Genomic DNA, 17,983 nt, shown 5'->3' with positions numbered 1-17,983 from the left:
TCTCTGTCTCACTCACTCACTCACTCTCTGTCACCCTGACTCACTCACTCACTCTCTGTCACCCTGACTCACTCACTCTCTGTCACCCTGTTTCACTCACTCACTTACTCTCTGTCACCCTGACTCACTCACTCACTCTCTGTCACCCTGTCTCACTCACTCACTCTCTGTCACCTTGTCTCACTCAATCACTCTGTCACCCTGACTCACTCACTCACTGTCACCCTGACTCACTCACTCTCTGTCACTCTGACTCACTCACTCTGTCACTCTGACTTACTCACTCACTCACTCTCTGTCATTCTGTCTCACTCACTCACTCTGTCACCCTGACTCACTCACTCACTCTCTGTCACCCTGACTCACTCACTCACTCTCTGTCACCCTGACTCACTCACTCTCTGTCACCCTGACTCACTCACTCACTCTCTGTCACTCTGTCTCACTCACTCACTCACTCACTCTCTGTCACCCTGACTCACTCACTCACTCTCTGTCACCCTGACTCACTCACTCTCTGTCACTCTGTCTCACTCACTCACTCTCTGTCACTCTGACTCACTCACTCACTCTTTGTCACCCTGACTCACTCACTCTCTGTCACCCTGACTCACTCTCTGTCACCCTGACTCACTCACTCACTCTCTGTCACCCTGACTCACTCACTCACTCTCTGTCACTCTGATTCACTCAATCACTCTCTTTCACTCTGTTTCACTCACTCACTCACTCTCTGTCTCACTCACTCACTCACTCTCTGTCACCCTGACTCACTCACTCACTCTCTGTCACCCTGACTCACTCACTCTCTGTCACCCTGTTTCACTCACTCACTTACTCTCTGTCACCCTGACTCACTCACTCACTCTCTGTCACCCTGTCTCACTCACTCACTCTCTGTCACCTTGTCTCACTCAATCACTCTGTCACCCTGACTCACTCACTCACTGTCACCCTGACTCACTCACTCTCTGTCACTCTGACTCACTCACTCTGTCACTCTGACTTACTCACTCTCTGTCATTCTGTCTCACTCACTCACTCTGTCACCCTGACTCACTCACTCACTCTCTGTCACCCTGACTCACTCACTCACTCTCTGTCACCCTGACTCACTCACTCTCTGTCACCCTGACTCACTCACTCACTCTCTGTCACTCTGTCTCACTCACTCACTCACTCTCTGTCACACTGACTCACTCATTCACTCTCTGTCACCCTGTCTCACTCACTCACTCTCTGTCACCCTGAATCACTCACTCACTCTCTGTCACTCTGTCTCACTCACTCACTCTCTGTCACCCTGACTCACTCACTCTCTGTTACCCTGTCTCACTCTGTCACCCTGTCTCACTCACTCACTCACACTCTGTCACCCTAACTCACTCACACTCACACACACTCCCACACTCACGCTTGAGAGCGACGGAAGCGAGAGTAATACGAGCCCACATCTGCGGGCGAGGGGACAACTCTGATTGAACGCTTCGCTGATTGGGTCGTCAGGCTCCTAAGTGGCGCTGTGCCTCGGAATCGGCGCTTTGATGGAGAAGCAACGACAGAGCCCCCCCCCCCCCCACGGAGCGCAGCGAGGGCGGGAGAGGGGGGGGGCTCGAAGCGTGGCGGGCTTGGGGGGCACTGGGTGATTGTGATGATGATTGTGATGATGATTGTGATGATGATTGTGATGATGATTGTGATAATTTTGATGATGATGATGATTGTGATGATGATTGTGATGATGATGGTGATGATGATTGTGATGATGATTGTGATAATTGTGATGATGATAATGAGGATTGTGATGATGATTGTGATGATAATGGTGATGATGATTGTGATGATGATTGTGATGATAATGGTGATGATGATTGTGATGATGATTGTGATGATGATTGTGATAATGATTGTGATGATTGTGATGATGATTGTGATGATAATGGTGATGATGATTGTGATGATGATTGTGATGATGATTGTGATGATGATTGTGATGATGATTGTGATAATGATTGTGATAATGATTGTGATGATTGTGATGATGATTGTGATGATAATGGTGATGATGATTGTGATGATAATGGTGATGATGATTGTGATGATGATTGTGATGATGATTGTGATAATGATTGTGATGATTGTGATGATGATTGTGATGATAATGGTGATGATGATTGTGATGATGATTGTGATGATGATTGTGATGATGATGACGACTCACGCACGATGGCACGCGGCGAGGTCTGCTCGCAGAAGATATTCACAGACGAGACGCGAATGCACTGACACCATAGACACCTATAGACTAACATAGACACCTATAGACTAACCCATTGACTTAAAGGGAGTGTGTGGTGAGTGTGTGGTGTTGAGTGGGGGTGTGCGCGGTGCGGTGTGTAGTAAACATTGCCACTAGGGAGACAAAGGAGGCCGGGCGTGGTGCTGGCCACCCACCCCCTCGTGCGCCGTGCCGGCCTTCAGAGGTGCTCGCTAACAGCACTTGCCCCTACAGTCTGCCAATGCTACACGGGGGATCTTTGTCTTTTGCGCGGTGTAGAACACACAACAGCCCTTGCCACAACATTCCAAGTAGGTTACACGGGGGATCTTTGTCTTTGTTGCACGTGCTTATGATGTAATCGATGTTGTTGCCGTTGATGATGAATGTTCTTTTATTTTTGCTGCTGATGGCTATTTTACTGGCCGTGATTTTGATTACACTGCCGCTGGCTGCGATTTCGTTGCAGCTGATGATGCTGATGATGCTGATGATGCTGCTGATGATGATGATAATAATAATAATATTGATCTTCTGCTGCCGATGATGCTGATGATGCTGCTAATGACTACGATTACGAGGTTTTTTTTCCTGAGTTCGATTCCCGCTCACGGCCCAGCAATATCGCTGACGAAATTATTTTTTCCGAAACCGAGGCACGGGGCCTCCCCTAGGTCGACTCGACCTTCAATTAGGCACGTGCTGTGGTGTGTGCAAACATCGACACTTTTTGGGGAGACAAAGGCGGTCGGGCGTGGTGTGTGCCAATCACGCCACCACCCCCCTCGTGCGCAGTGCCGCCTTTCGAATTGTTCTCGCTGACGGCATTAGGATGAGTTGAATCGAATGTTTTTTAAATTCTATTCCTTTCGATTTGGCATATGACCATTCTGCTGATGATGCCGATGATGATGATGATCATCATCATCAGTATCGTCATCGTTATCATCAGTTGGATGGATACTGGGACCATCGCTCACCATGCCGTGGCCGTGGTCGCCACGTGCCCGAGAGCGCTAAGCGTTCGCGCAGCGTGGGGTCTCAACACAGCGCGTTAATTACCAGTTTCAAGTCCAGTGCACAGCAAAAGGTGTCACATTAGCGAGCCCCCCCCTCTCTCCACGACCCCCCCCTCTTCTCCCGCCCCCCCCCCGCAATGTAACTGAGATAATGGAGGAGGGCGGGTGACGCGACGCGCGATTGATTTTTTTCCCAGCGCGCGAGAGACCGCGGGGACAGAGAGAGCGGGAGGAGAGTCGGGGGACGAGGAGGGGGGGAGGGGGGGATGAAGAGGAGGGGGGGGAGAAGGGGGGGGTGAAGAGGAGGGGGGGAGGAGGGGGGGGGTGAAGAGGAGGAGGGGGGGAGGGGGGGATGAAGAGGAGGGGGGAGGAGGAGGGGAGGGGATGAAGAGGAGGGGGGAGGAGGGGGGTAGGGGGGGGAGAGATAAAGGGGATCGGGGATGGGTGTCACTTCACGCCGCACGTGCACAGATCGAGACAATGCCATCACCCCCCCCCCCCCCCGATAGCCATGAGCGGACTGTTGTGGCGAGCTCGGTGCTGTTAGCGAGCACCGATTCAGCGGCAGCGCGGGACCACGAAGGGAATGGTCAGGCGAGCAGCACCCACCACGTGCATCATCATCAACATCACCATCATCATCACCGTCACCAACATCACCATCATCATCACCGTCACCAACATCACCATCATCATCACCGTCACCATCATCATCACCATCATCATCACCGTCACCAACATCACCATCATCATCGCCATCATCATCACCATCATCATCACCGTCACCAAATCATCACCGCCACCATCATCATCACCGTCACCAACATCACCATCATCATTACCATCATCATCACCATCACCGTCACCATCACCAACATCACCATCATCACCATCATCATCACCATGACCGTCACCATCATCGTCAAGGTCACCAACATCATCATCACCGTCACCATCATCACCACCACCGTCGCCATAATTCTACTCCCGTCCACCCCTAGCCCTGTGACCCTCTGCGAAGCCCACGACCTGCTGAGATGTCCGCAAGCGACGATGCTCGGGTATCGAACTGGGTTACCGCCGGGTCCGTAGCGCAGTGCACTAACCACTCTACCCCCCCCCCCCCCCAATAACAACAACAAGCGCCATTCGCCACTTAGTCGAGGTGAGGTCACCACGGCGCTTGTGCCAGGCTATGTGCACTTTAAGGCCACGTGAAGTGTCGAACGACCGCTGGCAGGTCACGGGGCAGACCCAGGTGCCACGGGTTGACCGACTGAGATGAGTGGCCGATGCACCACCTGTGCCCTCTACTGTGCCAACTTGCTGTGTTTTATCCGCTCGGCGCTCCGCTCGTTGTTGTGAGCGTCGCTCCTCCGCCCTCCGTTGTTGTTGGAAGGCGACTGCCTCCAACTGCCCAGCAGCGTCCTTCACGAGCCTCCTCCACAGAGGCCGCTGGTACCGGTGATTGCCAAGTCCATTCAACCTCAACAGATGATGCAGCCACTGAGGATGATTGTGGCGATGATGTCTTAGTGACAATAGCACTCACTGCTTATCTGCCCAAGCCGCGTTTGACCCTGTGAACTGTTACTCAGGAGGCTCCTGGCCAACACCAATGCCATTGATGAAAAATAAAACAGGACGTGTTAGGATGTTCAAACACGATATAGATATGTGTTCATCATTTTGGATACTGGCACAAAGGTAATACTAATAATAATTTCATTTTGTATAACATCATTTATGCAATTGCATCCCGCAACGCTGCAGTTCCATATGAAATAAAAATAAAATAAACCCCACTACTTATCATATAAAAATGTTAATACATAAATAACGATAAAAAATGAATAGGTAAATAATGGGAATACGTAAATAACGAGAAAAAATGCACATAACAAGAAAAACAAACCATCGGAAAGAAAATTAATTAAAATAAATAAATCCATTCAGTCTCCGTACCCGAGACCACAATCCCAACATTTCGCCGGATTTTGGAGAGCATTCACTGGAGGGGCGGTGGTGGAGTGGACAAAAAGTCACGAGCCAGTTAGACAATAATGTTAATGCCTCTTTTCCAGCGTCCCATGGATATAACCAATACGATTGTATAATACCAACACCATGTGAGACTAGGTAGGCTCTAATAAAAGCTGTCTCGGGTGTGGACCAATCAACTTCAAGGACAGTGCATACATTATCAGAGTTGTGTTTTTTGTTTGCATTCCGACCGTAGGCATTGTGGTCAATGCAAACATGACTTCTTGTAAAAAAGGTGTCAGTTTTTTTGCCAGATAAAAGGGTAAAAAAACAATTATCAATGCGAACGTTGTTATTGTAATCAAAGCGTGTTTGCCGCGGGTCCACGCGGTTACTGCAGCCTTTGACGCCTTGTGAGAGGCGCGTCTCTTCGGCGTTTAAACATCTTAACCCCTCCCGTATCACTGCCGGGAAGGGTCCAATCCAAATTATTCTTTCATCAAACGATTATTATGATTAATAAATCGATTTTTTCACAATTCATGACATCGATTTGTATTTACGAAGCGAACTAGCGATGTGTGAAGGTGGACACCGCAGATCCAGAGGTCGCCCGTTCCATTCGATCTCCCTGCGCGGCAGTCGAAACGATGGGTATGAGATTCTTAAACCCTCACGCACCACCACTACCACCACCCTCCTCTGTTCACCCAGCAGCAGCAGCAACAGCAGCAACAGCAACAGCAGCAGTAGCAGCAACAGCAGCAACAACAGCAGCAACAGCATCAGCAACAGCAACAACAGCAGCAGCAACATCAGCAGCAACAACAGCAGCAACAGCAGCAGCAACAGCAGCAGCAGCAGTAGCAGCAGCAGCAGCAACAGCAGCAGCAGCAACAACAGCAGCAACAACAGCAGTAGCAACAGCAACATCAGCAACAGCAGCAGCAACAGCAGCAACAACAGCAACAACAGCAGTAGCAACAGCAGCAACAGCAGCAGCAACAGCAGCAACAGCAGCAGCAGTAACAGCAGCAGCAGCAACAGCAGCAGCAGCGTATAAGTCGGTAACGCCGCAGCTACTCGATCGGCAGGTCGGGTGTGATGATGGTGGTGGTGGGGTAAAGTGTGGGTACTCCCATATCTTCTCCCTGGACATCCCTCTAGTGAAGGCATTTCTGCCAGCAGTGGAGTGAACAAGACATGTCAGGACTGCGACTTTATCGCATTTTGACTTTTTTTAAAGTAACCAGCTGTGATATGCACAGGACGTGTGTGATGATGATGATAATGATAGGGAGCGATTCCTAATATGTATGGTTAACAGTTGTCCGGCACGATATGGTGGTGCTGTTTACATGTGAATACGTAATTGGTACGCACGTGTACACAGGTTTCCCTCGCTTTGTGCGGCGGGTTCGCTTTGTGCGGATGGTTCGCTTTGTGCGGCGGGTTCGCTTTGTGCGGATGGTTCGCTTTGTGCGGCGGGTTCGCTTTGTGCGGATGGTTCGCCTTGTGCGGGTTCGCGCTGCACGAGGCTGTCCGATCGCTGCTCCAAAATTCGCGACTCGCGGTTTGAATTCACTCGTATCCGTGACTATGGAACCACATTGTCTGTGTGTTTGTCTTGTGTGTGCACTGTGTGTGTAGTATGTGTACTGTGTGTGTGTATACTGTGTGTACTGTGTATATTGCGTATACTGTGTACTGTATATGTACTGTGTGTACGGTGTGTGTGCTTACTGTGTGTGCACTCTGTGTGCTCTGTGTGTACTTGCTGTGTGTACTGTGTGTGCCGTGTGTGCTTACTGTGTGTGTACTGTGTGTACTGTGTGTACTTACTGTGTGTGCACTGTGTGTGTAATTGCTGTGTGTGTTCTCTGTGTGTACTGCGCGCTACTCACTTTTTTGGAATGCATCGACTACGACTCCTACCACTACCACGTGGGACGAGGGAAACTTGTACTGTGACTCTGTGTGTGTAGGATATGTTCATTGCTGTGGATGGTAATGATTCTGCTGATGATGACAATTCTACTGATGACGATTCTGCTGATAACGATTCTCCTGCTGATGATGATTTTGCTACATTTGATTCTGCTGCTGATGATGATGATTCTGCTGATGACAATTCTGCTGATGACAATTCTGCTGCTGCTGATTCTGCTGCTGATGTTTCTGCTGATGATGATTCTGCTGATGGTTATTCTGATGATGATTCTGCTGCTGATGACGATTCTGCTGCTGCTGATATTGCCAAGGGAGCGGCGGTACGCGCCCGAGACGTACGTCCGAGCAAGGAGACGGAGCGAACAACAACATCAGCTCGCGTGCCCGAGCTGGGATGGTTATTCTGTGGTGTCGGTGGGATCGCAGGAGGTGGCGGCGGATTGCAGAGATCCTACATCCAGCAGTGGAGTGATCATGGCTGCTGCTGCTGATGATGATGATGATTATTGTAAACAGTTTGTGTGATGGTAATGATGTTGACAACTATTGCTGCTGCTGATTTTGATGGTGGTAACTATTAAGATAAATATTGATGATCGTGATGATGGCTTGTTGCTACAATTCTTTTTATTTTCGAAATCAAAATAATAGCGTAAAAAACACCCCCACACACATTACCTTCACCCAGACAGAGGCAGACACAGACAATTCCTCTGCCATGCACACCTCAACTCCTCCACGTGTACACAATCCCACCTCCACCACACACACCGCACCACCACCACGTGTACACAATCCTACCACTACCACGCACACCACACCACCACCACGTGTACACAATCCCACCTCCACCACACACACCACACCACCACCACGTGTACACAATCCCACCTCCACCACACACACCACACCACCACCACGTGTACACAATCCCACCTCCACCACACACACCGCACCACCACCACGCACACCGCACCACCACAACGCACACCGCACCATCCCCCCACCGCCGCTCCCCTTCCGCGTTCCCTCCCCACCATTTGCCCCACCACGACAGAGGTCGTGTCCCTATTGAGGCGCAGCGAGGCGTAACGCCGCAGAGAACACCTCCCCCCACCTCCTGCCGCGAGACATCGATCCCCGAAGCTGCATTAGCGCCCCCAGCCTCTCCCACCTGAAGCGCGCCTCTCACCTCCTCCTCCTCCCCCCTCCACTCTCTCCCCACCCCTCCCCCTCCCCACCACCTCTGGGTCCACAAACGCGTCAATTCGGACCTATCACCCCGTGATGCTTCCCACGTAGCCCACACATCCTCATCCACCCTTCAGATCTCCCACACGGTGCTCGCGATTCTCTCTCGACACCGTTGTGAACTCTGTGACGTCTCGCCTCCTCGCCTCTCCCCCCCACCTCCTCCTCCACCTCGTCCTCCCCTCTCATCGCTTCTTCCCTCCCCCCCCCTCCTCCACCTCTCCCTCCCCTCTCATCGCCCCCCCCCCCACCTCCTCCACCTCGTCCTCCCCTCTCATCGCCTCTTCTCTCTCCCAGTCGCTGGTGACTTGAGAGACCAAACAGCTCCCTGATCTTGAGATCCGGGCGGCTGGAACCCGGACTCGGACCCAGGTTCTCGGTGTCGCCACGGCAGGGAGCACGTGTCAATAGAAGTTCGTATCAGTGATGATGGTCATATTAAATTTTTTTAACAATTTTGTAACTTTTTTTTTACCAGGTAAGGCCCACTGAACTATATCGATATGGCTACCTTTTTCAGAAGCGACCTGGCCACAAGTGATAGCTAAACGAAGTGGCTGATCGTCGTGTGGCACTGCCCTTGTGCCAGGCTAGGTGCACACTTTGAGGCCACGTGAAGTGCCGAAGACTCGCTGGCAGGAGGTCGACGAACAAACCCAGCAGGTGCCATGGGTCGCACTGACTGATACGACTCGGCTGCATTTTAGCCGCCCGGCGCTCCGCTCGATGTTGTGAGCGTCGCTCACGTAAACACGCACACAAATACAGACACACGTGGACTGAAATACACGCACACCTAGACACGCGCGCACACACACCCACTCAAGTACGCACTTAAACAGTCATACACCGCGGCCAAACATACATTCGCACGCACATTAACACAAATACAGTAGTATGTGCATACGCACAAACGCAAAATCATAGCCGCACGCATACACAGACTCCCTCGTGTAGCCGTAACGGACTGTTGGGGCAAGTGCTGTTAGCGGAGCACCTATGAAGGCCGGAACGGCACACGAGGGGGTGGGTGGGTGGCCAGCACCACGCCCGACAACTTCGACGCCGATGTTTAAACACCACACCAGGTACTCATTTGAGGCTGAGCCGATGTCCGTCACTGTCGCTGGTCGCGTGCGAGAATCGATCTCGGGTCAATTGGGTTCGTAGCGCAGTGCGCTAACCACTGCGTCACCGCTCCGGCATCCACCAATAGATAGCACACATACGCACACACACGGACACACACATACACGGACACACACACACGGACACACACACACGGACACACACACACGGACACACACACACTCATCTCATCCAACAGCCCCCCCCCCCCCCCATTGGCTCACTCGCCCCCAAAATTAGCGCGCTCCAAATTACAGCAATTAGCGCACAGCTGGCGAGGGAGAGCTCCCGTCTCGGCCGGGACTAAAGCGTGCCCAGGTGAGCGCTCTGTGTGTGTGCCCAGAGACACGCGCGCGCGTGTGTGTGTGTGCGTAGAGACGTGTGTGTGTGTGCGTAGTGTGTGTGTGTGTGCGTAGTGTGTGTGTGTGCGCAGTGTATGTGTGTGCGCGTGTGTGTATGCCCAGAGACACGCGCGCGCGTGTGCGTACACGCGTGTGTGTGTGCGCGTGGAGACACATGTGTGTGTATGTGTGTGCGTGGAGACACATGCGTGTGTGTGTTGCCCTTCCCTCGCACCTCCGATTAGCACGGCGGGCTACGTGCGGTGCGAAAGAAGTTACACATGCATGCGTGTGCCCGTAGAGACACATGTATGTGTGTGCGCGCGCGTAGATACACATGCGTGTGTGCGTTTTGTGCACGTAGACACATGCGTGTGCGCGTGTATTTGTGTGCGTATGTGAGGTGTGAAAAAGGGGTATACGTGCGTGCGTGTGTGCAGATGAAAGGAGGGGGGGGGAGTGTGCGTGTGTGATCGTGCGAACGCGCGAGGCAGTGTACGCGTGTGGAGCGGTGGCGCAGTGGGTAGCGCACTGCGCTACGAAACCGGCGACGCGAGGCCGATTTCTCGCTCACGGCCACCAACACCGGTGACTCTCATCCGAACCGATCCTGGGCTTCCCCTAGATCGACTCGGCCTCAAATGAGTACCTGGTGCGGTGCATTGTAAACATCGCCACTGGGGAGACAAAGGCAGTCGGGCGTGGTGCTGGACACCCACCCCCTCGTGTGGCCGTGCCGGCACTTGCCCCAAACGTCTGCTAAGGCTATGCGGGGGGTCTTTATCTTTGTATAATGATGTAGGCGAGTGGGGGAGGCATGGTGTCATCGCTGCTTTGCTACGAACCCGGCGGCCTGATATCGCATATGGGCCACGGCTAACATCAGGTATCGCTCAACACGAATGATATCCGCGACATGTTGTGGAGATGCAGGTTATAGATCCACCTGTTGTCCATGGGAGCTGGGGTTCACTCACAGCCAGGGTTTCAGACACCCCTGGTCAGTGCGATGTCTTACAATGTGGCGAGATGTTAACGATCTCGCCTGGTATACAGGAGGTCGTGGCTTCAATCCTGGTCCTGACGCCTGCTGTATATTTGGAATTTGCGTGTCTCTCTCTCTCTCCCCATGGCCGCTTGGACTTTTTCTCCGGGTCCTTCGGCTTTCCCCTCCACATTTAGAAACATGCGTTTAAGAGTCTTTGGCTGCAATACATTTCCACATGATGGCCCACTTCGTTGAGCAATCATTTGTGGCCAGATCGCTTCTGAAAAAGAGCTACATAGTCGAGCTCTGTGGGCCTTACCTAGTTACATAAAATAGTTAATAGTTTTAAAGTACGCGTCTGTATGTGTGATACATCTCGTGTTTATGCGTACACACACACACACATATACACGTGTATGTGTGTGTGTATGGAGGGGAGCGGTGGCGCAGTGGTTAGCGCGCTGCGCTCCGAACTGGCGACCGCGTTAAATTTCCGCTCACGGCCAACACCTAAACCGGTCATGGGCCTCCTCGAGGTCGACTCAGCCTCAAATGAGTACCTGGTGCGGTGTGTAAATATCACCACTGGGGAAACAAGAAAAGCGGCCGGGCGTGGTGTTGGCCACCCACCCCCTCGTGTGCCGTGCCGGCCTTCGTAGGTGCTCGCTAACAGCACTTGCCCCACCGTGCTGTCACGGGCTATACGGGGGATCTCTTGTTTGTTTGAACAGCAGACTTTGTGTACGTGAACGCGCCCACCACGTGTCCCCCCAGCGACCCCCCCCCCCCACACGCATGCAGCAGCAACACCTGTGTCTGGGGCGAGGCGTCCGAGAGGGAACGAACCAAACCCCCAGCCACCCACGCCACCACTCACCCACCGCTCACCCACCCACCCAGCCACCAGCTCACCCACCCACACAGCCACCAGCTCACCCACCCACCCACCGCTCACCCACCCACCCACCCACCGCTCACCCACCCACCCAGCCACCAGCTCACCCACCCACACAGCCACCAGCTCACCCACCCACCCACCGCTCACCCACCCACCCAGCCACCAGCTCACCCACCCACACAGCCACCAGCTCACCCACCCACCCAGCCACCAGCTCACCCACCCACACAGCCACCAGCTCACCCACCCACCCAGCCACCGCTCACCCACCCACCCTACCCACGCGCCGTCTCTGGGGCCACAGGTAACGTCACAATTACCCGGCTAATGGAACGCGCTGACCCGGTTAATTGAAGCCGTGTTCACGTCACGAGTCCCAAACAGACTGCGCATTAATTTGCTGTAATTGAAGGCGGTTGTCATGGGGGGGGGGGGGCTGGGTGGTGGTGGTTGATGGCGGATGCCAGAGTCGTGGTGGGTAGGGGCGGTGTGGGTGGTGGGTGGTGGTGTGGGTGGTGGTGTGGGTGGTGGTGTGGGTGGTGGTGTGGGTGGTGGTGTGGGTGGTAGGCGGTGGTGTGGGTGGTGGGTGGCAGTGTGGGTGGTGGGTGTTGTTGTCGAGGGGCTGTGGGGGAGGAGGGGATGGATGGGGTTGGATGCATCCGAGTGTGACAGGTTTCCCCTCGGTTTTGTTACCGTATTAGTGATAACGCTACATTATGAGTGTCCAGCTACTTTGGGTTGTGTGGATAATGTATGAACTTCTTTCGCGCCGTACGTATCCAACTGTGCTCATCGGATGTGCGGGAGGGGGGGGCAAACTAATCACAAAATGAGTTTTCTATTTGGATGATTTATCATAGCTCGTGCCTTCCTAATATGGAAAGGAAGGCAGAGCATTCCAGACGGCCGCAGCAGCAGCAGCCAAATACTCTAAACGCATGATGTTGATTCTAAATGTGGAGGGAAAACCGGAGGACCCGGTTAAAAATCCATCCGGCCACGGCGAGAGAGACACTCAAAACTCCCAAATAAACAGCAGGCGTCAGGGTCGGGATCTAACCCACGACCTCCTGTATACCAGGCGAGGTAGTTCACATCTCGCCACCGCGAATACGAGAGTACCCAGGTAAGAGAAACCCCTCACGCGGACAAGGTTAAAGCGGAAACGTTTCCCCACAGACGGGTCTAACGATCCACGTCTGTTTAACACGTAGCAGGCTTTCGCGACCAATATTATTCATAATCAACGTTTTTGGGTTGAGATCGCGTTATTTATAAATGTGTCGTAACCCTCCATAACCATTCTGGCGAACTGCCCGATGATGCTGGATGCAATTACCAGCGAAACGTCGTACTCAAAAATTGTAAATGTTGTGGTTTCACGCTTCAACACACCGGTGGGCTAAAGCAGTGAACTATTTGTCTTTTATCAACGTGACACTTTGTTGCTGATTGGCCGTGTCGGTTGGTGGAGGGTTAAGACACCTTTATAAATAACGCGATCTAAAATCAAAAACGTTGATTATGATCGACGTCTGTACCTGCCAACATCTGGCCACCTCGTAGCCCGACGCCCCTGAAACGACAGCCGTGACATCCCAAGGGCAAATCCTATCCGAGCGCCACTCGCCAGGCTCAACGCCTGCCGAGCTTGCGAGCTCGAGGCGAGATCGGTGGCGCGCGCAGGACGATCGAGGGATGAGCGAGGGGGGGACGCTGTCTTCACCGGCCACGTTCAACAAGAGGCACAGCATCGATCCACATTTATTGTCACCTTTCTTTCCCACCTCCCTCCCTACCTTTTCCATAGAATCTCACAGGGCCGCACCACGTCGCAAACGCGTTCGACTCCCTGCCCAACTACTACTGTGCCTTTTATTATTCTGCACATGACCGATTGACCGCTATCTCTCTAAATATATACTGTATATAAAATAAATATGCTCACAATATCCTTAGTGTCTTGAGATGCCATGCTATTTAGATCGTATGTAAATCATAATCGCGTTCTTTCGTATTGATTAATAAGTTTTTTTTGGGTTAGATTGCTAAAATATTTACGCAATCTATCTTTAAGAAATCCTCTATTATGGATATTGGTCGCGAACGCCTACGTGTTAAAACTGATCAATAACAGATTACATGTTATTTTTATTTATCCACTCAATCCTAATTGTATTGTGATTGCATTGTATATGGGATTCGTCTAGTTTACTCGCGAATGAGGATCCTACGGAACCCTCAAGCCAAATACAGGGTGATTCAAAGCAATTGTTAACATTTTTTTAAGCACCCTGTAAACCAACAGACATCGTCTTCTCGCCACTCACCCAGTGCGTCTTCGGCCGTGAGGCAGGTTCGTAGTTTCACCGATTAAAAACCATCACGATCCATGGGCAGATAGCCCCAGGTGTCCCCACTGCACACTTCGTTTCCAATCTCCTCGTGTCAATATGCTCAAGTAGTGCCACATCTTTCTAGCACCGATCTCTTACATCGTCAAAAAATGTAATTTCTAAATCATGGCCAGGCACGCTATCATTGCACTGGAGCGACAACTGCTGCATCGACGGATTAAAATTTACGGACGTAACACGAAGAGCCGTTAAAAGTCTTTTGTCTCAATCTAGATTTGAAGTTTTCGTGACTGCAGGGATCCATACTCTTTGGTTCTTTCGTTAAAGTCTTATTGAAAGACGTTTAAAACGAGCATCGGACAGCGCAAGACACAGCATAGGTGTGTTGTGGAGTGAGTCTCGGGGTACAAACCACACAAGAACCCGTGCGAGTGTGTGGAGGGACCCAGGGAACAGACAGGAGCTCTCGCCCGCGATGTTTAGTTGCGTATCACGTGCTAATAACGAGCTGTTTCTGCGAGAGCGGCCTCCTCCTATAAGCGGGGTAGTCAAGAGTACCTTTCAACACACTTCCTGAACTATTTAGTTTACTAGGTTAGGTCCACGACTGAGCTGTAGAGCTCATTGTCATAAGCGACCTGGCTATCACAAATGATGATAGATCAACTTCGTGGCTTATCACGTGGAAATGTATGGCAGCAGCCCAATACTCTTAAACTCGTCACGTTGATTCTAAACGTGGAGGGGGAAAAAAGAACCGGGAGGGCCCGGAGAAAAACCCACCTGACCACGGGGAGAGAAACACGCAAACTCCAAATATACAGCGGGCGGCGTAAGGATCGAGATCGAAATGACGACCTTCTGTATACCGGGCGAGGTATTTTGCATCTCGCCACCGTGGCAATGTTGAATAGGCACCCCCAGTGGCAGCTGCCTTGTGGTGTACGAGGTGTCTCAGGGCCTGGCCTGCAAACGGGCATTTGTCTGACGGTAGGGGGAGTGGCGTTGCGATTGTCGCCGCTGTGTGTAATCCCAATAGAATAGGCTTGCAGGGACATTCTCGAAGCCGGCAAAAACTAAATTGAGGTACCATTGGAACCTCATTTGCCAGTAGAAAAATATGATAATTGTTTTTTTACCCTTTTATCTGGCAACAAAACTGACACCTTTTTACAAGGAGTCATGTTTGCATAGACCACAATACCTGCAGTCATAATGCAATCAACTTCAAGGACAGTGCATACATTATCAGAGTTATGTTTTTTTGTTTGCATTATGACTGCAGGTATTGTGGTCTATGCAAACATGACTCCTTGTAAAAACGTGTCAGTTTTGTTGCCAGATAAAAGGGTAAAATAACTATTATATTAAAGCCGTTCCGAACAACGCGCTGTACCGCACGATCAGAAAACCACGCGGGAGAGCGGTGCGGCAACAACTGTGAACAGACGAGTCTCACCCACGCACCGCGCACCGTCGCATAGTTAATTTATTGCAAAATATGAATCTCACATCGCGCGCGCGACAAGCCGGCTAATCGTCATCTTCGTGACGAAATTAATCGCCGGATCGAGACATTTTGATTCTTTCATTTAAAAAAAATCGGAAATAATGTCCGCTTGATATTTGAGACTGCAAGCTTCCCCCATACGATATGGCCCACGCGCCAACTCTGCAGTATATTATTCAGTATTTAACTGTGAACACTGTTATTTCATCAATGCTTTATCGTTTGACAACGTAGAGGTTTTTTTTGCATTTTGAACATTTTGTAACCACATTATACGTGACTCTTTCTTGTGTGAACCGCGACAGTAACGCAACGCGGGGAAAAAAAATTCACCTTTAAATATATACGAAGAACTGTTTACATATATAATATAAAATGATTAAATGCAGGCAGCTTCAATTTGGGAGCGACAAAGCGCCGATTGTGACCAGAGAAGGCAATGGGGGACTCCGTTTGCGGCCTTCCTACCGATAAAAAAAAATATGTACACACTCATCAGCTGTGCTTGCGTGCTTCCCTCGGGTAAAAAAAAAATGCTGGCAACTAATTTCAGTAGTGAGGCATTTTCACTGCGTCCAAGGGTCGTTCTAAATACTGCCAATGGGAGCGGCACGATTCACCGTTCACGATTTCGCTCGGCCCGCCGACACCGGGCAGCATGGGTACACACACACACGTCCGATCCATCTAATCAGTGGGCGCAGACCCAACTAGTTTGCCAAACGCATTTACGGTATCAATCGGGTTTATATATATGGCCAATTTGCATGGCACATCACTGCTCAAAGCCCCCCTAGGCATTTCATGAGCGGGGTTGCGATTTGATTCAAAGAAACAACTTTGTTTGCGTCGTATTGTCACCGTCCCCGCTGTATTGTAGTCGTCGTGTTCACTCCATTAGTCGAAATGTAACACGTCACGTGCAATTTGTACGAATTGGAATCAATCAATTATATTCAATGCGTGCATCCTTAACGTTATCATTTATTGGTGATCCACGAATGGAGATTTTGGCACACGCCTAACGGCCAAACATTATAAATTCCAAATGGGGGGTCATCACATTATTTGACTGGCAACGGACGTTTGTATATTGGTACCACGAAGTGTCTTGCCACCTCAGCTGAAAGCGAGGCCTGCTCTTGGCCCACGGACTTGACAGTCAACACCCACACTGCCGCCGCCGCCGATGATGAAAACGGAGACGACAAAAGATGTACCCCCAGCCAGGCGACCAGCCACACTCCAACAACGTGCCACTCAGCAGATGGGGAAACATCCCAGCAACTGGAGAGGAATTTCCTTTGAGGACGGAACAAGATGCATAACTACACACAACCGCGTACAGCAACAAGCACGGAAGATCTGTAGCCAACACCCCCACAACGATGCAGCCCGTGGATCCGACAACAGCTGAAGGTAGTGGAACTCTTGAATGCTCGTGACGGTCGGTGGCGGTCGACAGGGCAGCCGTACACGAGTTTTACCGATAGGAATCGTCGTTACGGCGTGCCCACGATGAATTGACGGCCGTCTCTTGCTTGGCGTGGGGGGGGGAGGCTCATTCAAACGGACCGACAACGAAAGGAAAGGAGAGGGTAGGGGGTGGCAGGGGAGGTGGTAGTGGAAAGCGGACCAGTCAAACACCACGAGCGAGAACAACGCGTTCCGCAACTCGGGGAATTCGCCACACTGGGCAGACGGGATGCATCGAGCGTCAACGCCAGGAAACAAGCGTAAGAACAACGCCGCCACCGGCATCGCCGCCGACGCCGCCACCGCAGAGTTGAAAGGGAATGCGGTTGCGGCGAATGTGCTCACTGGAGCGTGTGCAGGCTAAAAGAAAGCGGCACGGCGTGATTCGCAGTGGGATAGGCACAGCAGCCTGCACAGCGCTGTGCATTTATCGGGCACGTCGGAGGAAAGAGGTGAGGGGGGGGGAAGAAAAAAATATAAAACTCTACATGAGCTGCAGTAATTGGGCAGTAATGATCTAACAGTGTCTTGCATTCACTTCAAAACACTTCCCAACCCCCCCCTAACCCTCCCCCCAACCCCGCCCCCTCCAACACAAAATGCCGTGCTTTGTGGTACGCTATGCGAGCCTCTTGGTCGGACAAATTTCCTCCCTCTGCCGCGCATTTTTTGTTTGTTCTCAGCAGTCGGCCGCCATCATCCTGCGCACGGAAGGGCGAGTAAAACCGTGGTGGGTACAACCGTGGGCGAGTAAAACCGAGGCGAGGTCGGTTAAACGCGTGGAAGCAATGACGTAGTTAAAAT

Source organism: Lampetra fluviatilis, chromosome 8 (genome assembly GCF_964198595.1).
Source record: "Lampetra fluviatilis chromosome 8, kcLamFluv1.1, whole genome shotgun sequence".
Taxonomy (NCBI): Eukaryota; Metazoa; Chordata; class Hyperoartia; order Petromyzontiformes; family Petromyzontidae; genus Lampetra; species Lampetra fluviatilis.
The sequence above is the reverse complement of the archived record's forward strand: the minus strand, read 5'-3'. Positions refer to the sequence as shown.